Genomic DNA, 23,956 nt, shown 5'->3' with positions numbered 1-23,956 from the left:
CCCAGCCAGAGCCCTGATTTAAACCCAATTGAGCATCTCTGGAGAGACCTGAAAATGGCTGTCCACCAACGTTTACCATCCAACCTGACAGAACTGGAGAGGATCTGCAAGGAGGAATGGCAGAGGATCCCCAAATCCAGCTGTGAAAAACTTGTTGCATCTTTCCCAAAAAGACTCATGGCTGTATTAGATCAAAAGGGTGCTTCTACTAAATACTGAGCAAAGGATCTGAATACTTAGGACCATGTGATATTTCAGTTTTTGCTTTTTTTAATAAATGTGCAAAAATGTCAACAATTCTGTGTTTTTCTGTCAATATGGGGTGCTGTGTGTACATTAATGAGAAAAATTTTTTAATAAATGTGCAAAAATGTCAACAATTCTGATAACAAAGAGTGAAAAATGTAAGAGGGTCTGAATACTTTCCGTCTCCACTTTATACAAGTATACTGCTTAATGTTCACATATCTGTGCTTTTTCATTAAGAGCTTGTCCGTTTTACAAACAATAATCTTACTGAAAAAAAAAAAGCAAACTATAGAACAAATAACACAGCAGTGGACTTTTAAATGTCAAAATGAAAGTTTTTGTCTCATAAACAGCAGTAATTCTCGATCAGTTTCCAGGGACACTTTTAGCTTGTTTCACTTTGTTAAATCTGTAAAACATACTTATTAAATATTTTTTAGTTATTAAATAAAAATACATAAATAAGAAAAAAAGAGAAAAATAGGATTTATTAAAATTATTAAAACAATAAAAAAAATCCTTGTTAAAATGGTTTGTTAAATCTTTAAAAATAAATTATTTTAAATAATTTAAATACTTTAAAACAAAGACATTAGGGATTTATGAACATTGATAAAACACTGTATAATATTGTATAAAGTATGGCCACTTAAGTTTCATTGATGGGACTGTGAGCACATCAGACAGAAACTAATGTGTTTTTGACTGATGTGCTCACAGTCCCATCTATAAAACTTAAGTGGCCATACTTTATACAATATTATACAGTGTTTTATCAATGTTCAATTCAATTTAAAGTCGAATGTAGAAAATTCTCTGAAAAATTTGGAAAAAATAGAAAAAATAAGTTACAGATTTAATTAGAAAGATGAGCGAAGTTTTAAAGAATCCTAATCTGGGAGAAGATGACGAGCAATCTCTTTATACTTTACAAAGCGGTCTGGATGATTTATTTTAAGAGAAAGCAAGGGGCACATTCATTAGATTGAGAGCAAAATGGCTTGGGTTTGGGGAAAAAAGCTATCTAATGAGCCCTCCGTGATCTCTTCCCGTGTTTCTAATTTTTATCAAAATCATAACACCTCTTCTTTTGATCTTGATACTTCATCTTTATTTTTTCATAAGGTTCATTGTGTGAATCCTAAAATTAATGACCACAATAGAGAACTTCGTGAGGAACCCTTAACTATAGATGATCTTTATGACATAGTAAAAAGAATGCCACATAATAAATCTCCAGGGCCGGATGGCTTACCTTTTGAATTTTTTAAAGTCTTTTGGGACTCTATCAAGTATCTTCTTTACGAAGCCCTTATTGAGCGTATAAACAATGGTGAATTGGCAGAATCGATTAAACAAGGTCTCATTTGTCTTATACCTAAGCCTAATAAGGATCCCAATATTTTGCATAATTGGTGCCCGATCACTCTTTTGAACTCTGATTATAAATTATTGGCTTCTGTGTATGCTGAAAAGCTCAAATCTTGATTAGCAAACACTCAGTCTGGTTTTCTAAAAGGTAGATGTATCTCTAACAATATCAGATTAATTATGGATAATTTAGGTTAAGAATTCATAAATAAAGAGGCATTAATTTTCTTTACCGACTTTTATAAAGCATTCGATACTTTTGAGCATTCCTTTATTTTTGAAGCCCTTTATCAGTTTAGTTTTGGTAGATCCTTTATTAACGCAATTAGTACTCTATATAACGGTTTTAACAGTTGTGTTTCCAGTTGTGCTTCTGGCACTTCTCCCCAGTTTTCTGTGGGTCGAGGTATTCGCTAGGGATGCCCTATCTCTCCTTTTCTTTTTCTATTAGCCACCGAGCTATTAAGTTTGCATATAAAGTACTCCAATATTGAAAGTATAAATATTGAAGGGAATACATTGATAATTAGTCAGTTAGCTGACGATACTTGTCTTTTTCTTAATAACGATTCATAAGTTTCTGTTGCCTTCAATTAATTTATTATTTTCTCCAAAGCTTCAGGATTACTAGTAAATCCCAGGAAAGTGAATTTTTTTTATGTACATGATTCCAATAAAAATTCTGTTGAAGGTATTATAGTTAAGTGTCATGTAAAATATCTAGGGGTTGATATCTGCAGATCTGATTCAGACTGTCCCTATCACAATATTCAAACAAGGCTAGATAACATTAAAAAGATTTTGTGTTGCTGGCTGCAGAGAGACTTGACAATTTATGGGAGAGTCCTGCTGACTAAGTCTGAGGGCATTTCACGCCTAGTTTAGCCTGCTTTTTCCCTTTATGTTGATCAAAAAACTATTAAAATGATTAACTCTCTGCTATTCCGCTTTATTTGGAAAAATAAGACAGAATGTGTTCAGAGGAAATCTATGATAAGAAATTATAAGGAGGGTGGTCTTAATCCTTTAGTGAATAATAAAATAATAAAATGAGCTGTTTTATTGTGATAAAAGTTCATTATTTTCCATAATGTAATGATAAAAATTAAACTTTCATATATTTTAGATTCATTGCACACCAACTGAAATATTTCAGGTCTTTTATTGTTTTAATACTGATGATTTTGGCATACAGCTCATGAAAACCCAAAATTCCTATCTCAAAAAAATTAGCATATTTCATCCGACCAATAAAAGAAAAGTGTTTTTAATACAAAAAAAGTCAACCTTCAAATAATTATGTTCAGTTATGCACTCAATACTTGGTCGGGAATCCTTTTGCAGAAATGACTGCTTCAAATGCGGCGTGGCATGGAGGCAATCAGCCTGTGGCACTGCTGAGGTGTTATGGAGGCCCAGGATGCTTCGATAGCGGCCTTAAGCTCATCCAGAGTGTTGGGTCTTGCGTCTCTCAACTTTCTCTTCCAATATCCCACAGATTCTCTATGGGGTTCAGGTCAGGAGAGTTGGCAGGCCAACTGAGCACAGTAATACCATGGTCAGTAAACCATTTACCAGTGGTTTTGGCACTGTGAGCAGGTGCCAGGTCGTTCTGCTGAAAACGAAATCTTCCTCTCCATAAAGCTTTTCAGCAGATGGAAGCATGAAGTGCTCCAAAATCTCCTGATAGCTAGCTGCATTGACCCTGCCCTTGATAAAACACAGTGGACCAACACCAGCAGCTGACATGGCACCCCAGACCATCACTGACTGTGGGTACTTGACACTGGACTTCAGGCATTTTGGCATTTCCTTCTCCCCAGTCTTCCTCCAGACTCTGGCACCTTGATTTCAGAATGACATGCAAAATTTGCTTTCATCCGAAAAAAGTACTTTGGGCCACTGAGCAACAGTCCAGTGCTGCTTCTCTGTAGCCCAGGTCAGGCGCTTCTGCCGCTGTTTCTGGTTCAAAAGCACACGCCTGTGCACGGTGGCTCTGGATGTTTCTACTCCAGACTCAGTCCACTGCTTCCGCAGGTCCCCCAAGGTCTGGAATCGGTCCTTCTCCACAATCTTCCTCAGGGTCCGGTCACCTCTTCTCGTTGTGCAGCGTTTTTTGCCACACTTTTTCCTTCCCACAGACTTCCCACTGAGGTGCCTTGATACAGCACTCTGGGAACAGCCTATTCGTTCAGAAATTTCTTTCTGTGTCTTACCCTCTCGCTTGAGGGTGTCAATGATGGCCTTCTGGACAGCAGTCAGGTCGGCAGTCTTACCCATGATTGCGGTTTTGAGTAATGAACCAGGCTGGGAGTTTTTAAAAGCCTCAGGAATCTTTTGCAGGTGTTTAGAGTTAATTAGTTGATTCAGATGATTAGGTTAATAGCTCGTTTAGAGAACCTTTTCATGATATGCAAATTTTTTGAGATATGAATTTTGGGTTTTCATGAGCTGTATGCCAAAATCATCAGTATTAAAACAATAAAAGACCAGAAATATTTCAGTTGGTGTGCAATGAATCTAAAATATATGAAAGTTTAATTTTTATCATTACATTATGGAAAATAATGAACTTTTATCACAATATGCAAATTTTTTGAGAAGGACCTGTATTTTAGCATCATTAAACAGACTTTCAAAATTAACTGGATCAAGAATTGTTTATCTAATAATGAGTTACCCTGGTTTTGGATCCCTAATCTATTCTTCAAACGTTGTGGTGGCCTTAAATTTTTATTGTCCTGTAACTTTAAGTGTAGTAAATTACCTATTAAACTGTCAAATTTTCATAAACAAACCCTAGAATCCTGGAAGATTGCTTTTAAACATAATTTCTCCCTGCACACATGTATTCTTTGGAACAATGAAAATATATTGTCTGGTAAAAAATCACTTTTTTTCATTGAATGGGTGAATCAAAATATCTTTTTAGTTTTTGATTTGTTCAATGCTGATGGGGACCTTCTTTCCTTTCACTTAGAGATTTTAATAAGGTGACTAAAAATATCCCTGTCCGTTTAAAAACTTTGTTTAAAGCACATCTATACTATGGCTGTGTAAACAAATATTTTCCTACACTTGCACTTGCACTTTTTTAATAGAAATGCTCTTTCTTCAACTCCAGGATGCCCCTCTAAAGCTCAATCTAAATGGAGGATTTGTTATCCGAACTCTGAATTATAAAACTTATGAACCTTTTCTCACAGAGTATTTATCCCAAGTAAAATTTAAAAAAAAAAAATCAGTTTCAAAATTGCTAGATACTACTCTTGTAATTTATTTTTGAGCAGATTTTCTGAGAATATATCCTCAATGTGTTCATTTTGTAATTCTGGTGAAGAATCTATTCTACATCTGTTTTATCATTGCCCATTCTCCAAGTCTTTTTGGTCAGAAGTAACCATGTCAATTTTTTCTTGCTTTAACAAAATGATAGAAATAACAGAATCTAGCTTTTTTGTCAGATTTTCATTCCAAGGACATTAATCTGGAAAATATTGTTTTATTGCTTTGTCTTCTGAGTAAATTTAACCTTCATAAAGCCAGAGCCATTCACTGCAAACCTAACTTTAGAATGTTTTCATCTGATATAAAGTCCCTTTTGACTTCTTTTAAGAATATGTCAAATTCTTTTAAGAATATGTCAAATATGTCGAATTGTTCACCTGACGTAGTTCCAGTGATAAACACACGTCTGCCTGTCATGCTGACCCTTACGAAAAAGAAGTTTATTCAAGTGTGCTATTAGTATACTTATTTTAAACTAAAAAATAGGAAAGTATGCTTTTAGTTTACTTTTTATGTACTTCTCAGAAATGGGCTTTACATACTCCTCAGAAATAAACTTAAAAAGACATTTAAGTATACTTGAGTTATACTTACAAAAAGTCTAAATATATTTGTGCTATACTTGTGCTCCTACAATTCATGTTTTCATTGCTATACGGTAGAGGCTGCTAGTACACATCTTCTGCATAGAATTTCCAAAAAAACACAAGTGAAGAAGAAGAAGTTTCAAACTAGTAGTTTACTGAGACTATACTTCAAAGTGTAAAAGTATTTAATTAGTAAATTGTCAGTATACCTATAAGTTCGCATTTAGTATAATTGCAGTACAAACTACAAACATAGAGGTAAACTAGTTGTGTACTCAAAGTTTGCTACTGTTATACTTAAAGTATACTTAAAAGTATACTTGAACTTTACTTAAGTATACTTAACAAAGTAAACTTGAAGTATACTACTTTTTGGTAAGGGGATTGTCAGTGTTTGGAGTTACTGTCTCTCCATCTGTCCTGAAGCTGGATCTGAATCATCTCAGCTCTCGTGAGAAGGGACCCTGTGTACCTGTTTTTCTATTCTGGTTGGGACTAAAACCTGAATACACACAGACTCATGGGGACTTGTGTCTCGGTGGGGACCAAAATTGAGGTTTCCACGGGTAAACAAGCTAGTAAATCACACAGAATGAAGCTTTTTGAAAATGTTTGTATGTAGTAGAGAATTTTGAAAGTGAGGGGTTTAGGTGTAGTGTTGGTGTAGAGCGATAGAAAATACGGTCTGTACAGTAGAAAAAGCATTACGCCCTTGCACTGTTCCCCAGGCTGCTGCTTGACTTACAATGTTTCTCTTTGCACAGTTGCCTTATACCACTTTAGTTTTTACACAAGCTGAAACTAAACATGTTGAGTTGTATTAACATGGATCCCTAAGTTTGTTGTTTTTTTTTATTTTTTTTTTTAAATAAGCATTTAACACAATTACTGTATTTTCCTCTAATTTATTTAGCTTTTGATTTTTTTTAAAAATGTTAAAAAACATTGTTTCAATTAAATAGGATGGAAAAAAAGAAACACCTCTAAATGCTGCATGCATTTTATTTGTAAGAAAAATGGTAAAACACAGCCAATCTTATGACAAACTTAACATCAGGTCAACATCAACACGTTCAATCTAAAATGATTAATCTGAAAAAGGTCATTTCAAATCATTGAAACAATTGTGTGAGGGTGTCGTATATGTTTGTTTGTGTGTGTGGGTCATTTCAAATAATTGAAACATTGTGTCTGTGTTGTCCATGTCCGTGTCTGTGTTGCTGGTTGAATGTGTCACAAATTTACAAGAAAAAAAACACTGATGTCTGTGTTTTGCTGTGTGTGTGGGTGTTGTCCGTGTGTGTTGTCCATGTGTGTTGTGTGTGTGTGTTGTCCGTGTCTGTGTTGGCAGTGTGTGCGTGTTGAATGTGTCACAAATTTACAAGAAAAAAACATTGATGTCCCCTGAGATTGAAGTGGTAAATCCATAAACAAAACAAAATTGACAAGAAACACCGACTCAAATGTACAAAAAACGCAAACAAACAGGATGTTTCATCTGCCTAAATGAAGGGAGAACATAACATGAACCAACAACATATCAGAACAATAACTAATTCCATCTACATAAACGTGAAGAACTTAAACAACAATGTCTTATGTCTTTCTACTACAACTCCTCTCAGTTTTAATTATCACACAAGTCACATCCTTCAGCATGCTTCCTTCCTTCAGCTTTCAAGTGTGTGTAGGTGTGTCAGTGTTGTTTGTGGGTTTTGTACGTGTCTGTGTTGTATGTGTATTGTGTGTGGGTACTGAATGTGTCTGTTGTTTGTGTGTGTGTCTGCGTTTTACGCGTGTCTGTTGGTCCGCTTGTGTGTGTTTTTACAGAAAATAAAAAGATTTACACCACAGGTAAGAAAGTAAAAAAAAAAGTCAACAGCTTATTACAGTAGACTTGACTACATTGCGTGCTGATTTTTCAAACTCTGTAGCTTTGGCTTTAGGTCAGTGTGGCCTAACAAGAGCAATACCTGTTGGATGAACTGAAATGTGAGCTTCATTGTCTTGGGGTAGTTAAGATGGAATGCATAAGTGAGTCCAAACAGAATGCACATTGCTTTTGGCAGATCTGGAATGTTGTTCATCACGACTTCTCCCTCAATGATGATTTTCAGCGAGGCTGGACTGAGATGCTGGGAAGATGTGAGCACAGCACCTTCATGCTCAATAAGAAGTATCCCAACGTCGAGGTCACAAAAAGAATCATCATCATCTGATTCCTAAATAAAGAATAACAGAAGAGCACAATCATTACATTATATTTCTCATTTGAAAAACAACTTTAATCAATATAAGAGTGTCATGGTGAAAAAAAATAATGGTAAAATTATAAGAAACCAAGAGCTTACTTACAAAGCCTGCTTTGAAGAAGTTTGTGGGGTTGTCCCCAAGGATGATAGGAAGCCCTCTGAGCACCTGTGTCCGGATCGATGTTGGCTCTGTAGTCTTTTGGGAATTAAACACAGTACCACAAGTTAGCTAGCTAAAATGAAAAACAAATAAATGATCTATAAGAAAGCTTAAAAAAAACCAAGCAATGTTTGGATTGAATTATACAACTAATAGAGTAGCATTGTGATATGATTGTCATTACAGTACGAGCCATCTCTGTATGAACTGTACTCATGTTGCACATGCTTTTGGACGGGAAGAGCTTTGTCCAAAATATCTGCCCTATGCAACATCTTCTGTAGCATTGGATGCAAAGGAACATATACAGCACTAGATTTTTTTCCTCTTTCAATAATGTACTCCACTGGTTTAACCTCTGTGAAGTTTTTATTCACATATGCTGCTCTCCTTTTTGTTGTTGATAAGGGGCCATCCTTGCCACAGAATTTCATGATCACATTGCTCTTTGCGGCAGCCCTGACTAACTCTTCCACAACTGAATCATCTACATCTGTCTGTTGTTTCAGAATGTCTTTGAGTGCATTATGCAGCAGTGGCTGGGATAGTTCACACATCTGTAACAGCTGTTGTATGACTTCTTGTACCGTACTTTCTGGAATGTGTAGGACCGTTTGCATCTTTAAAAAAAGAGCTGCTAGGTTGTGCTCCAGCTGTTTCTCTAGATCATTAAGATCTTCAATGGTAGAATCCTCACTGTCTTCTGATTCAAGGGTGTCATTTGGAGGCTCATGTTCTTCTTGGGCCATTTCATTAGAGACTATTTCTGGCCTGAACATCCTCCAGTTGTGTGTTCTGTGCTCCTTACTTCTGTGTGCATTAAATGTAGAATACACATCTGTGTGAAAGTAACAGCCATTATATGGACACTGGACTCTGTGATTTACCTTTAAATGTGTACTGCGCAGGTGAGTGAGAAATACTGTTTCTGTGCAGGGTGCAGAAAAATCACATGACTGACAGTGAAAGGTTAATTCAGGAGTTTCACTCAGTTGTGCAGCCTGGGTTTTGTGGTGAATCTTTGCTAAGTGGACCTTAAGTGCATTAATGGATTTGAATGTGCACACACATTTTTGGTGTATTAAGCAGGGAAATGGGACAGTTCTACCATAGTTTCCGTGTTTTAACCGATAATGTTTCAAAAGGTAACCCCTTTTCTCACACAGAAACTCACAGTACTTACACTTCCACAGCATCCTCACACCACAAGGATCTGTAAAAATAGAAACAGGAAAAATTTTAGCTCAAGGACTCACTTCAACAAAATATTCCGTTCTGTATTCACAGGTGCAATATTTGAAAATAATTATTTAATATTAATATTATCTGTATATGTCAAAACCTAGAGACTTTCAAACATCAGTGTGCCATTTATTAATATGTATTTGTGTCAAAATTACATAACATCTTTTCCTTTTATATTTTTCCTGGAAACGCTTCCAACACGCTTGCGTGTCGTGTGAAAAATTGGCGTCGGTTCTATTTCTAGCAGGCAGTAAACTCTAACCTGTTAACATGTGAGCCTAAATATAAACGGACACGCCACGCAGGCTGACACGCTCACGCGACGCAGCCAGTGTGTAGCCGGTGTTCTGAAATATTCGGTGTCTGAGATTTTCGGTGACGCTGGGCGGAGCTTACATGAATATTCATGAGTTTCCTGTTTCGCGTTAAAGGGTCTCTGAAAATATTAGTACGTTGTCACTGAAACATAAACGATTTTCAAAAAGGTATGTTTTAGCGTAGAATGACATTATGCTTAGTGTATTGTTGTTTTTATTACTATTGTTAATATGCAAAATAATTTAAAGATTGTGATTGTCGTAATGATTTACCTGAGGTAGGCTATGCTCCAAATGAGCCTACAACAATTAAGCATTTTTATAATATTAAGAGTCCTTAAAATGTGTCGTTTAATAACTGTTCCAAAATGTATCTGTTGTGCCATAATAAAATGTATGATGATTATTCTGTGTCATTCCTAATCGTTTGCTCAATCATTCAAAAAAATGTTTTTAATTACAAAGCAAAAGATGATTTTTTTTTTAATGCACACATGAACTGGAATATAAACATTCTTAATCTCTGTATTTATTTATTTATTTGTCTAAAAAAAATATACATTTAGTAGATAAAATGCACTATATATGCACTATATAGTTAAACAAAAATGTACAAATGTCTTTATACAATTTATTATTGTTTTTAATCATATACACATTGTGGTGCACTTGAAAATCATTTTGACTCAAATGTGTATTGGTCAAGTTTTGAAATCCACAACCTTGCAGTGCTTTAACAATTTTTTGCTTATTTCTACAAACTTATAACAATTAAAATGTTTTGTAGTTTAAATAGAAAGTGGCTATATCAAAACATACAGTAATTTGTATATTTTCATTTCAAAGATAAAAGTAGATTGCTTTTGCTGAATAAAGACTTCAACTGGTTCGGTGTTTAAAAGTTTTATTAACCGATGTGGTGAAGGCATTACATAAATGACATTTACTACACACCTGTATAAATATAAAATACATGGTCATGTTTTGAAAAAAAAAAAAAAAACAGGTGAAAGCTACACGAGGATGTAACAACTTGTATATGTGTTCAGGGATAGGCCTACTGATCAACATAAGCAAATGTTATATGATTTCTGTTGTAAGTAAATTATTAAATACATTATTAAAGTAAATTCCTATATGAACAAGAAATGGCAAACAGAAATTTATGCACCATGAACAAACTCAATGAAATCAGTCTAAATGTTGGGAGAATAAACATGCTTCCAAATCAATGGGATCATATTGTTTATACCACTGCAGAATAAGCCATTCAAGAATGACCCACATGTTTTTAATATTAGTGGAATATCCACCAACATGATCTTTTTTACAAAACTCTTTATCCATGAAACATGTTTTATTAGGTTGTGCTTGGTTTGATTACCTTTGATTATCTTGATTCCAAAAGTGTGGATTTCAGGAACAAAATGTAGTAAAAACTTTAAAACTGGTTAAATAATACAACATTTGTATCAAATAGTAGGCTATACAAGTTTTTTAACTATTACACTGATAAAGTACACATCCACCATCCCCTGCATCAGATAAAAAAGCAAAAGTTAATTCTGAGAACGTTTACGCATGTCTTCATGTATGTGTGCAATAGTGGCCTCATATATAACTTGACAAAAATATAAGTCTCCCCATTAGAAGAGCTTCTGTAAGCTATAGGAAAAAAATAACAGGCAGAAGTATCAAAACTCTGCTGATTTGTAATAGATATATTAATTCCAAACAAACAGCTTCTCCACATGAACTGTAGGCTGTCATGCACTTCCATGTGACACCTTTTTTAAGGAGGAAAAAAAAAAAAGTTAAATAGTTGTTACTACACATAAGAGTCTTTATATCGTTCTTCATTTCTCACCTTACAGTCTTACAATACAGTGAGCAAGTTTGTGCCACCATATGCTACACAACTTCAAATGACATACTTTTAATAGCAAAACAGAGGAATATGAGAAAATATTTAACAGCTACTGGCCCATTTACTTGTAGCGTATTCTAACGATAGGCTGCTTCTGGCATCAGTGGCTGTAATCGTTGAGTAAACATTTAAAACAGCAAACAATAACATTTTGTGCACAAACGAACAATTATATTCAACATTTGCTTATCTTCGTTAGAAGCTGAAACGTAATTAACCTACCTTGTTGAACAGTTTTTGTGTGATCGGTGAAAACGTACTAATATTATCAGAGTCGCTTTAACGCGAAACAGAAACACATGAATATTCATGTAAGCTCCGCCCAGCGTCACCGAAAATCTCAGACACCGAATATTTCAGAACACCGGCCTGAGAGTGAGTGAGAGGGAGCGAGTACTAGACTCCTTTGCCCCGACAGCGGTTGAATCGCTTTTCTATTGTGTAAAATTACATTTATATTAAATGATACAGTCGAGCAAACTCGCCGGTATGTGAGCCATTCAGCTGACACTTTTTTTTTTGAGTAACGTTAGTTAGCTATTGTTAGTGTATTAACACAATGCACAAGTTCAAACAGTAACATTAGACGGAAAAAAGCTGCGTCAACAAATTATCTGCAAGCTTTTGGGTATTAAAAAGTCCAACAAAGATAACTAGGCTACAATAGTTATTTTACATACTAACCATTCCACTTGGAGTAAGGTTGCTTCCAGTCAGGTGGTACTGTCTGCTGCCGAGGCCTGTGTTCCTCCCGCCAGGTGTAGGACGCACGTTAGACAGTGGTCTATTCACGTGACCAGGCAGGTTTTTGAATTAGCCCCCTCCCCTTCCTTATAAAATTAAACATAACAAGTAATCTCTGCTAAACCTGATTAGTGCAATGAATTTTTCAGCTAAATAGTACAAACAACTAATGTTGTTTAGTAATGATAGCCGGTTTTTACTAAACTTAAAAGAATAAGTAATGATCACTCGCAAGTTTAATTAGAAACAAAATCTGGGTTTACAGTGTATGGAGAGTCCCCACAAGGATGGCAAACCAGACGTGTGTGTGAATACGGCCCATGTTGTTGCTGTTCTTTGACCTGTATTAACAGAATCACATGATCAGAAACTCCACCCTCTTACAACACTTACCAGGAAGAGACTATCTTGTTATTTCTCCTTTCTCTCATGACTCTGTTCTCTCTTGAGAAAAGAGAAAGGAATCAGCTATCAATAAAGAATGAAGAGAACAAGGATTCAACGAGGATTTATGCAAAGTTTGTTTCTGAATGGACAGCAGATCTTTTATTCTCGTGAAGATTCTGTTTTTACACATTTTTAAACGATTGAACAGAAAGTGAAAGTAAAGTTCAGACAGGTGGAGCTCAAACAGAGAAAATGGATTGTCTACTTGTATCTGCAGAAGAGCTTTCTTGTTTTATGTGCTGTGAAATCTTCAGAACTCCTGTTCTTCTGTCATGTAGTCACAGTTTCTGTAAAATGTGTCTTCATCAGTTCTGGAGAACTAAAGAAACTCAGGAGTGTCCTGTCTGCAGGAGACGATCCTCAAAATTTGAACCTCCTGTTAATCTTGCGTTACAAAACCTGTGAGTCGCTCCTGAAGCAGAGAAATGAGAGCTGTTCATCAGGATCAGAGGAGATCTGCAGCTTACACAGTGAGAAACTCAAACTCTTCTGTCTGGAGGACAAACAGCCGGTGTGTGTAGAGTGTGTTACTTCACAACAACACACCAATCATACATTCAGACCCATCAGTGAAGCTGTTCCTTCACATAAGGTAAAACCGATTTATTTCTGAAGAACAAAGCTTGTCATAAACATACACATTTCTCAGTACCAGTTTGCTTATATGTGTATTATGAACATATTACAGAAATCTCTGATGTCTTCAATTTTTTATTTAAATTCTAGGAGGAGGACTATACACCACTGAGGTCCTCTCAAGAGAAACTTAAACACAAAGAAAGCATTAAAGGAGAGTTTGAGAAAACAAGACAACACATTCAGGTGAGACTTAACAAATTTAGTTAGATTTGTGTTCATGAGCCCAATGTTATACTGACAGACACTGAGCTGCTGATATTATTCATCTACCTGAGGCCAGACCTCACAAGTGTCATAGAAAAGTTTTGACAAGGAAAAAATCGATAAAGTTCATTATTAAACTGCATACTTGAGGTTAACTACATTCTTGCCTGAAAAAAAATTACATTCCGTGGCACAGTAGTATTTCAAAAATTGTAGTGGGTTTGCTCTTCTGCCATTGGCTTTTGCTGGAAAAATGCTGTCTATCTCACACAGAGACAAGCAGAGTGATACAAATGTTGAACAGCCCCGTGTTGATACTGGTGAAATATCAGACATCCTGGAAAGCCTCTCAGCCAATCAGATTCGAGGAGGGGGTTAAAACTTTAAAACACAAACCACTAAAATTCAACAACCAGAAAATTACATTTAATATTTAAGGGGGAAATGACAAATACAAATACATGTATAATACTTGCCTTTTCTGGGTGGAGTTATGTGAAAGGGCCTTTATTATTAGGGGATGTTGATAATTTGATTATGATTTATAAACGTAATATCATTTATACATGTTCATCTATATTTTTATTGTGTTTTGTTATTGTGTATATACAGAACAAAAATGATCTTAAAAAGAAAAGCAACTTAATTGAAGATGGAAATCCTCCTCGATACCGACTGCAAACAAGTACAGACAATTTGGATCAATCTGAACCATATAGAAAAATTACCTTTGGAGAGAGAATTAGAAACAAACCACATAAAACTATTCTGATGGTGGGAGAAACAGGAACAGGAAAAACAACCCTGATAAATGTGATGATCAACTACATGTTGCATGTTCAGAGAGAAGACAAGGTTTGGTTTGAGATCACAGATGATCAGAGCGAACATCGATCTTCAGTTCACAGTCAGACCTCCAGCATCACTGTTTATGGGTTTTATCTACAAGAGAGTCCAAACGATTTAACAATCATCGACACTCCAGGATATGGAGACACTCGTGGAGTTTTACTAGAGAGTCCAAACGATTTAACAATCATCGACACTCCAGGATATGGTGAAGGGGTTCATGAATTAGATGCAGTGTGTCTGGTGATTAATTCAACCCACAATCGACTCTCTGACAGACAAATCTACATATTTGATGCTGTTCAGTCTTTATTTGGAAGAGATATTGCTGACAACATTGTCTTACTCTTTACACACTCAACTTTTGTTGGGGTAGATGTTGCTTGAGGCATTGTTTTGCTCCTCACACACTCGCGTGGGTTTATGACTAGAAATGGCCTGTTTTTTTTTTGTTTGGCTAATGTAAATGACAAGAAACAGCCCGTGTTTTTCCTGTTTGACAACTGTCAAGGAGAGACATTTCTTACAAAATACCAGATGGCACAAAATGAATCGTTTGTTATATTTTTTTGACACAATAAAACCAAAATCCTTGCAGATGACTCTAGATGTGTTGAAGAATCGGGAGCAGTTGGAGGCAAATATCTCTAATCTACAATCACGAGTTCAGATGATGGAACTAAAGCAAAATGAGCTGAAACAAGTTCAGGAAGCTCTGGAGCAAAACAAGAAAGTTGCTGAAGACAATAAGAACTTTGAGTATGAAGTTGACGTGACCTACAAAGAAAAGGTTGATATTGATCCTGCTGTAGCCAAAACAGCGATGTGTTGCAACATCTGTGAGGAGAACTGTCATTATCCAGGATGCTGGTGGGTTAAAGATCGCTCGTGGTGCAGCGTGATGAGAAATTATCACTGTACAGTGTGCACAAATAAATGCCACTACAGTGATGGTGTGTAATTGGTATATATTTATGTAGCTTGTTGAAAGATAGTTAATGTGAAGTATGAAGATTTAAAGAAGAAATATGATGGTAAGATTAGTGATGGTGAGTCTTTGGTCAAGAAACTGGAAGAAGAACTGCAAGGATTAGAGAAAGAGAAAATAAAGCTTTTGAAAGCATCTTTTCACCGTGTGAAAAATCTCCAGATGATCGCACTCAAGAGTGAGTCACTGTTCATACTTCAGCACATTGATTTTCTGATTGAGAAGCTGAAGGAAATTTATTTTTTGATTGTGTTGATTTAGGAAATCTGTGACAAGAAGAGAGCCGGAGGAGAAAAACTAGGAGCAATTGGATACATAACAAGATTTTTAAAAAAATAAACAAATCATGTCTTAGCTACTCAAACCCTGCTGACACTCTGAAGACAGCATCCTGAAAATATTTCTGCTTCTTTCAAAAACAAGTCCTTTATATGATGTTATTATATGTGATTATATGAATATATGATTATAATGAATCAAACATTTTTCTGTCATTAGACTCGTACTGTATCTATATCATCACATGTGTATTTTTCTCATTTGAAAGCTGCTTTGAAAAAACAGCATCTGTTAAATTAACTCACGTAATAAGAAAAACATTTTAAGTTTAAGAAACATTTTGAGTCCATTTTGAGAACAGTGCTTTGATGTTCATGTAATCATGATCACTAAGAGTTTCTTTAGAGACTGTTTTAACTGTATTATTAAGCTCTGCCACCTAGAGGTCATCTGAGAAAATGTGTATTCTTCAGGTGAAGAAACATTTCCATATTCATGAAGAAAAATATGAGACAGCTCTTCTGGACTGTGTTCTTCATCTTCTATGACATTTGTGGGTCTTACATGTTTATTAGTTTAAGGTTTTTCTTTTAAATAATACTAAAATATTAGAGATTGTGCAGTGGAAATATTAAATGCTTTCACTTGTATCTTAATTATATAAATAAAGTCATTATTTTTTACCCAGAATATTCTTGTACAGCATTTCTTGTCAGAACCAAACGTGTCTCATCTTGACCCCAGTGTGTGTTGTGTGTCGGTCAGTGTATGTGAATCATCCCGTCCTGCTTTGTCCATCTCCTAAAATAACCCACAGCAGCTGAAACAAAACCTGAGAGACTGGAACAGTTAACGCTGATGAGTGAACTGACAACAACTGACAAAACATGCCAATAAACATATTATACAGTATATGAGGGCACAACAAGACTCAGTTCATTGGTAAAGATTTGTGTGCAATTCAGATTTTGCAGGTAAAGTTGACTTGAATCAAACCAAAGTTTAAGTGTTAATAGGCCGGATTATGTGTAACAAAAGCCTGTTATCACAGCTGACAGAACCATGCGTTTCTCCGGATAATATTAAGCATCATGTTTTGTACGAAACTATTCATACCTTCTCAAACAAACCCACATAACAAACAGTTATGCTGCGTTTAATAGAGAGTTATTTTGGTTCTGGCTTTATTTCATGTAACAGTGTGGAAATAATGTTTCTCTGTGACTCAAAGCCATCTGAGCCAGAATCATCATTAAGAGCAGCTCTTCATCATGTTGTGTGTGAAGATCTTCTGCAGGTTTGGAAACTCCTCATATGTGTTACTCATCTGTATCTGTGAGAAAACACAGCACTAAAGGGAAGCAGAAAGTGGATGATAATGGAGCCACAGGCTAGTGTGAATTTGAGTTTATATGAGACACATCTATATAAAACACTACAGAACATCAGTACTGGAAAGTGTCTGTCATGAACATTCATTAAATAGAATAACACTTTCCATTAGGACAATTAAACAATAACTGCTAAATGATCTTTTATCTGTGTTTACCATTTAGATAGAGCATGCATGTCCAGTTGACAAATCATAATCTTAATGACAAAAACGTACATATATATTATTAATATATATATTTTTAATTAATAAAATAATACTTTAAAATAAAAAGATTTAAGATTTATTAATATTATTAAACAGATTTATTAATATTATTAAAATAAAATAAAATAAATTAAATGGTTTGTTAAATCTTTAAAAATAAATTATTTTAAATGATGTAAATAAATAATAAATACTTTAAACCAAAGACATGATTTATGAACATTGTTAAAATATTGTGTAATACTGTATAAAGTATTCTGGTCACTTAAGTTTCATTGATGGGTCTGTGAGTACATCAGACAAAAACTGATCTACAGCTCATGGATCTGTTATTTATATGAAGCCCGTTGAGCTCTCAGCCAATGAGCGCAGCGCGTTCTGCACGGACGCGCCTCGGACACTTTTTACGCCTCGGTGCGCGCGCACTCACAAACTGTCAGATTACCGGCGATGAATCACGGGCCTAAACCGTCTGATCCCTGAAGTTAATCAGACACCGGACAGGTCCGAGCCACGGACGACCAACATGAGCGAGAGGTTTATGGTCGTGCCGGTGGCGCACGCCGAAGAGAGCGCGTTTGGAGACGAAGCGGACGGAGACTCTGTGTTTGACGCCGGTGCCGGTGAGGAGCGACGGGGATCGGTGCCCATCCTCCGGTACAGCAGAGAACCCAACAAATACGGTGAGTTCTTACGGTCAGAAAGTGTCGCTCTGAACGCTCGCGTTATCATTAACGAAGATCCGTTATGCTGATAATAACAGGAGCGCGACGCGCGTCCAGAACTCATCAGAAGTTTTGCGCGTCGCGTCACTTGTGTGCAGTGTAAACAAGAAAGTTAACTAAAACTTCATAATCCTTCTGGGGTTAATAAATTAAGTTACATTCAAACTACCGTTTCCAGAAAGATTATTTAGTTGACTAAAGAGTTGCGTATACACTATATGGAATTTTATTTATTGCAGACGGTTTGTTTTCACGTAGATCTCTATCAGAGGGATTCATTCTCTCGGGGCCGTTATCCAGCTAACATTTATTTATTTATTTATTTGTTTATTTTTTTTCTGAAACGTTTAGCATCAAATAGTTTCTTCTTATTAATCAAATATTCAAGACATATATCAACTTTTTATCTAAAATGTTACAATGTGGTCTTAAAGTATTCTTACCCTTATATATATATTAAAAAAAAAAAAAAAAAAAAAAAACCTTACTATGCCTATCATAGTAACAGTTTCAGCTCCTGGTAACTTTTTACCAATTTCCTTTTTTTTCCAATTTTTAAAATACAGAAAATTTATAAATATGTATTATACCATATGTAATACATTAATATAACTTTAACTGTGGGAATTTATTTTTATTTTAGTGGTTACCACGTTTGATTTTTTTTAATTTTGTTCATTTTTTAATTTTTTTTGGGGGGGGGCCTGTTAAATGACTTATGTAGGATTGCATAATTGACACTGCCTGTATTTTGCTGGTGACATATTTCTATTTTTACTCTTGTGTGTATTTGCATTAAATGCTGCTGTTTGATTGCATTTACTTTATAATGAAAATAAGCACAGTAGGAGGGTTTGGTGCATGCCTTAGATCCTTATAATATAAAACTTTATAATGAAAATAAGCACTATATATATATATATATATATATATATATATATATATATAGAAATTTAAATTTATATATATTATTATTATTATTATTATTATTATTATTATTATTATTATTATTTTTTTATTTTTTTATTATTTTTAAACTCTATATAATTTTTTTTTTTTTTTAATTTTTATGCAACACAAGGCCCTTTTGGTTTTACATGGCTGCCTGATTTCAGGGGCTTGTCTAGACGTGTCTTGGGACACTTTTCATGCTCAGCTGTCTTCATTAATTACCATGACACATCTGTTTGTTTCCCGGGTTAGAAATCTAGCAACCTACATCTGAAAATACTAACAAAACAATGAGTTACGTGAGTGATTCTGGCCTTTTATAGTCTGGGTTTTTCTCGCTTTTTTATTTATTTAATTTGGTATGTTTTGTTTTGGTTTTGATGTAGGGAATGTACTGTCTTAGTGAGTGAATAACCAGCTGCATTAATATAGTGCATTTAGGGTCTCTCTGATGTCTGTCTTTATCTCTAATAGATATAAAGCTTATAATTGGCCCTTCATTAAATGTATGCCTTTTAAAACAAAGTGCCTTTGATTATCTACTTCAGCACCAGTCACACAGTCTATAAAGTAGTTTAAAGTAGTGTGATTGTGAGAGCTGATCTTCTGCTGAAGGTCTGAAGTACTTAAGAAAGTCCAGGTGATCCGGACACAGCACTTACTTGAGGTGTAGTGATTAAATATACTGCAAAATCGAAGTTCAACATCTTGTTTCAAAAGTTTCGCTCGGTGTTAATCATATAAAGACAATGTTAGTAAAGGGCACTTTTGGTGATGTGCTTTCCAAAGCTTCCCAAAGCATTGAGCTGATCCTAATAGCTCAATCAGACCTACAGACACATTAGTGACACATGAGTTTCATTTGTTGGCGTGTGAAGCACTTTGCCTTTGGAGAAGTGCAGATAGGAGTTGTCTTCCAGATGGTTGGTCTTGGGAGCGTTGGATTGGGTTACACACTCATTATGGGAGTCAAGAACATCTCTGTTCATAAACGTGGTGATGCTCTCAGTCTTTACTCCCAGACCTAGAACAATGCTGAGCAATCGCTTAAGTTGCTCCCAGACATTAAGCAATGTTGAGGTCTTGCAGACCCAGAGCACCACTAAAAAAGGCTGTACATCCAAACCCAACCCAAAGCTGAGGTCTGGTCCCAAATGCTGCAGACCAGAGATGTTGGGTTTTCATTTTGGAAGCTTGTTGCAGCTTATTGCCCACTTCAACAATTACAAATTGCATACAACCAAACACAATGAAAGGGATATTCCAGGTTAAATACAAATTGGCATATTGTCGATTACCACAGATATTAATCTGGACTCCCGTAGTTTGTGAAAACAAATAAAAAAAAAAATGTTGAAACTTATCGTATGCAAAGTCTTTGTACTCACAATGTAAGTGTACAGGGTGATCTTTCAAACTGAGGTATTACTGTTTGTTATTACATTCAAAAAGTTAAATGGACTACAAAAGTGGCCATTTTTGAACAGTTTAAATTTAATTATTACATTAAAATATATTTGGAAATAATGTGTAAGTAAAAAGCATTTGTTCTTTTTTATTGTTCCTTTTTTATACATACACCTCAGATGTTTGGTTGTATGTACTCTTGTATGTACAATATATTTGGTTCTCCAAAATAATAATAAATAATTCAAGAAATAAATACTTCCAGTCAAAAGAACAGAAAAACAAACTTAAAGTAGTCTTTAACATGGAATATAACGTTAAGTAGCTGTTGAAGTGGTTTCATAGGGAATATAATGCTGTACACTTAGTAAGCATCACATGATATTTTAGCACACACACATTATGCTGAGTTAACAGATTTCTACAGCATTTTTCAAACCACATTTCATATGGGATCTGAGATGAGTGTTTTACTTTCATGTTGACCCTGTTCCTGAAAGCTCGCTAGAAGTTCATGAAGATGTTGGAATATAACAAGAATGTTCAATCAAACATGATCTGCTGTTTAATGGAAGTTTTTGCATCATGACTGGTGTCCACCAAACTCAGGTCTGATCTCAGAGCTGGAGGTCATGTGCTGGAGGGTGGTCTTCACTCAGGGTCAGGGCAGATGAAAAAGAGAAGAGGGAATTATTTTGATTTAGTACATTTCTCCTTCAGGATACTGTGAACAGCTGACTCAGGCAACCCTGTTCTATTTGTGTTGGCTGTTTGTCTACAAAAGTTTCTGTGCACCAACATTTCCAGTTACCAAAACAAAGTTTCTTCTCTTCTTCTAACATATAAACACAATGCATGTCGTGCAGTTGGTTTCTGTGCTTCTGGGCAGCAATATTTAGCTTTAGAGTTCAGGAGTGATTTGTAATTTTAATCGCTCTAACTGGCATCATAAGATGACAATCATGTGACTTTGTGCTCTTGTTCAGATGGGTGTTTTGTTTATGCTTGCTCGGTTTCAAACCTTGTTGAACTGCTTACCTACGCAGCATTTTAAAACGCTGCCTTTTAGCCAGTGGTATTTTATGACTGCTTTACCATTTTTTTTATTTTTTTTTTATATGTCTATGCAAAATTTGTATATTTTGTAATGTCATATTTCTTTCTTTTTATGTTTTTTTTTTTTTAGTTTGGGTTTAGTCATTTCATTGTGTTTGTTTGTGTATTTGTTTATTTTCCTATTTCCTATATAATTTTTATTTCTGTTTTATTTTAGTCAAGTTAGTGCTTCCAGTTAAACTAAATAATATTTAGAAATGTTTCCTTGGCAGCTAGCTTCTATTTATATATAATATTTATTTATTTATTTATTTATTTTCCCCCAAGTAAGGGTTTATCTTATGGTTTTAGAATAAGTAATAACCCTGCTTTTAACAAACCTTATTTAGGCCAAATTCTGAGCCAGCTTTACCAAGAACTTGAACACAGCAATCCCAGAATGCACTGCAATGAATGCTCATTATAAATTACATACTTATATTTTATCCAATACTGGTAAATATCAGTAAAATGGTTAAAAGTAGACTATTTTACTCAATATGCACATTGTGGAAACCGTGAGTAGAATTGATCTTTATGCAAATTAGCATTAGTTTTCCTGTTGGAGTGATTTGTGTGTTTTTCCATTGCTTTTTTGTAGACATGCTTTAAGCGCAATCGCTGCATGATGCATCTCGGGCGATCTGAGCTGATTATTCTGTGAGAAATGACCCGGACTCAAGCAGGGTTTCTCTTCCTCTGTTTCATTCCCATCAGCCCCGTGTTAAAGAACAGTGTTGCTCTTGGCTCAGGACTCAAACATTGCTCAGGCGCTGAAAGTAGCAGGTGTCTCTTAATGCTAAATAAACTTTGGCAGTCAGAATCAGTTTGGTGTTATATCTGTGTTTGTGTTTTAGGGCACATGATATATTCACCTTTATGTATGAAATATATATGACTTACTTTATAGAGCCCAAAAGAAGATGTCAGGTAGACTTTTCATGCTGATTATACAGCCATGATGCATCATTGAATATGCATGTATTCTAATGAGGTTTGTGTGGTGAAGGAGGGGAGGAATATTTATCTTTTTCTCACAGAAAACTATCCTATGACTTCAGAAGACTTGAAATATAATGCATAATGTGTCTGTGGACTACATTTAACCCAGCCAATCAGGAACATTCACAGAAGGTTCTGTCAAAATGACTTCCTCCAGTAATCTTAATGAAAAGTTCATTCACAGTTATCTAGGCTTTAAAATGTCTACATTAGCACAAAAACATCACTTATACAGCTTAACGTTTTTGCTGAAATGTTTTTAAATAAGAAATGTTTGTCTAACATTTTTTTAACTTTACAAGCTACTTATTTCAGAGCGTTCAGAGAACATTTCAAGTAATGTTCCCATAATGTGTGCAAAATGATCAAATGGAATGTTGCCTTAATGTTTTCCTGAAACGTTCGCATAATCAATTTTAACATAGAACGTTCAAAGAACTTTGGCTATCATTCTAGCAAGGTTCTGTTGAAATTACAAACAAACATTCCTCCAGTAACATTAATATTCATTCAAAGTTATCTGGTCTTATTATGTTGACATTAACACAAAAACATTATTTATACATCGTTCCTGGAACTTTTTTTCTGAAATGTTTTTTAAACATTTTATTAACTACTTGTTTCAGAGAACATTCAAATAATGTTTGCAAAATTCTAAAATGGAATGTTCCCTAATGTTTTCTGTAACATTCTCAAATGAACACTGGATGTTTGGAATGTTCAGAGAACATTTAGAAATAACATTTGAACTAAATTTGAACACATTTTTGTTAGCCGAGAATGTAGTAGCTTGATGGTGTCTATAATTAAATATAAAAATGGAACATTTGCAAAACTCCTTTAGTGTTCTAGAGAAGGAAATTAAGACATAAGAGATCAAAATGTCAATGATGGTAAAATTGACAAATTTGACAATCTCTTATTTTAGGTTTTCCTTTAAATGTGCCCTTTTCGCTAGTTCAGCTCTGTATGGGACATCAGACTCCGTTAGGAACAGATTGTGAGTCACGTCTGATGGTCGCTGTCATGTCAGTCTGATAAAGTCTAAGGTGATAAACCTCACAATCATTTATTTCAATTGTGTTGCTGGCACCATGGGTTTTTATTGGCCTTGTGTTTGGCCCAAGCTCTCATTTCAGGACCATCTCACAGACACCAGGATAAAAGACACTCTTGGATAATCTGGAATGCTTTAGATATTTGTCTTCTGCTGCAGAAGAGCAAAAAAAAAGCCGTCACCTGATCCTGTGGTGTTTGACGGACAGCTGAAGGAGAAACAGACATCTGCTGTGATATTTGAGATGGGTGACTCTGCCAGAACGACTGAGCATGTCATCACCTGCTTACAGTCACTTCATTTTAGAGCGAAAACCTCTGCCAGACTCCATCTGTTGACTGTAACCTGTTGAAAGTCATTGATAGTAATTATTTAATACGTGCCGAATGGATTAGTGCAGATTCCTCGTGTGTCAGAGGCGCAATGGCGTGACATTTTCAGCTCCCTCCGGTTTCAGTTTTTAAGCTCCCTGGAACATGTGTACATTTAAGTCCGTTTTAGAAAGAGTGACATGCGTTGGATGGAGGTGAAAATCTGCTTTAACAGACATGCAATCTGTGTGTGTGAATTTTG

At 35.2% G+C, this 23,956-nt stretch overlaps 1 pseudogene; it reads left to right on the top strand.

The window, feature by feature from the left end:
* Window positions 1-17,501: 17,501 nt before the first annotated feature.
* LOC109057198 overlaps window positions 17,502-23,956 on the top strand; it is a 318,686-nt pseudogene continuing 312,231 nt past the window's right edge.

This window comes from Cyprinus carpio, chromosome A24, assembly GCF_018340385.1.
Source record: "Cyprinus carpio isolate SPL01 chromosome A24, ASM1834038v1, whole genome shotgun sequence".
NCBI lineage: Eukaryota > Metazoa > Chordata > Actinopteri > Cypriniformes > Cyprinidae > Cyprinus > Cyprinus carpio.
This window is presented reverse-complemented; position numbering and strand designations above follow the sequence as displayed.